The sequence below is a fragment of the Anneissia japonica genome, unplaced genomic scaffold (assembly GCF_011630105.1).
Source record: "Anneissia japonica isolate Jap-2015-1 unplaced genomic scaffold, ASM1163010v1 scaffold287754_len4335492_cov202, whole genome shotgun sequence".
In the NCBI taxonomy this organism is placed as follows: Eukaryota; Metazoa; Echinodermata; class Crinoidea; order Comatulida; family Comatulidae; genus Anneissia; species Anneissia japonica.
Window position 1 is genome coordinate 3,055,353 of NW_022705543.1, and position 1,576 is coordinate 3,056,928.

Sequence of the window (1,576 nt, forward strand, 5' to 3'; positions counted from 1 at the left end):
TATATATATTGTATTTAAAAACAGGTAAAAATTTGCCTCAATTTTTACTTGAAAATTAATACAAACAGGTAACAAGTAGTTTGTATCTTTCAAAAAACTTGTGCTTGGATCAGGAGTTGTAGTATCCGACTGTATTTACTCTTCAGCTGCATACACAATCTACAAAAATAGGATTTTATATTCTCTGAACAAAGCACATACTAAATGTTTCTGGATCTCCTTTAAATACTCTGTATTATTAAGAATAAAATGTGAATTTTTTATAAATAATGTAAGGGGTAAAAGAATATGGAAAAAAGTGCAGAATACTATCCTCAAGTTAGTTATAATGGGTATTGTTGTGTGCATGTATAGGGTATCCAAAACCATGATACATCACGTACACATTATTTTTTTTTGTTTAATTTACACTCATGTGTCCCTTATTGTATTTAATTGACTTTATCTTAGAACAAAAAGGAAAACATGAAAAATAAATACCGTATAATATGAATATTATCATTTACCGGACATAACTGATAGAATAAAAAAATCGAACGTTTTTGATGTATAATTGATTGATTTTTTTAATGACAAGTTATGGGTTATATCTTCTGTGTAATGGTCTGAGTTACTTAATTAAATTACTTCAATTAAAATATAAAACATAAAAAAATACGATTGAAATTATTACAGTTAAATAATGTTGTTAAAGCTATTTATAATGTAATGTAACCATATTTGATTTACTGTTTTTCATTTGTTTGATTGTTGGCGTAATGCTGGTTTCATCAGCCTCTGATTCGAAAACGTTTCGTTATATTATATTATTGATTTACCTATTAGAAATGAAGCTGGGATGCTTACACACAAGGGAAAAAATGCATATATCAGAAAAATATGATGTGACGTATTTCATAATTCACGATGGAGTGTACGTATGATTTGACACAAGGTGACATGTACTCAAGATACCATAGTTTTAACGTCCGTTCATAAGAAATTCTTTTGGAAGCATGAACACAAGGGACGTAATTTTATTTAAACAGAAATTTTAAAAAATTGTAAATAATAGGGCCTACCTATTGTGACGTATATAATTCATGATGGAGTATGTCCATAAAAGTTAATACAGATTAAACGTCAGTACTTTATGGACAGATTTTATGTTAAAAAAACAAAACAAATCAAAATAACAAAACAAAACAAAACAAAAAATGTAATTGCAAATAGATGGTATTCATAACTTGTATCATGATTGAGTGAGCGAATTCTGCTTAAAGATTTGTGCATTGTGAAACTTTCAAAGGGCCGAAAAAATGAAAAATGTAACTTTCGTAAATATGAGGATACTCAATGAGTTTCATATTATTCACTTAAGGGAATATAGATAAGTATATAACAGAAAATTATTGAAAAAAAGAGACAATGGAAAATAAAGGTGGGTTATCCCCACAAAAGAGAAGAAAAACAAATAGTTTCGGTCATATAACTTTAATTTTAATTTGTCTATTTAGACGGTAAAGTAGAGAAATCTGCGAGTGCAAAAAAATTGTCCCAACCGGGGTTCGAACCAGGGATCTCCTGCCGTGAAGAC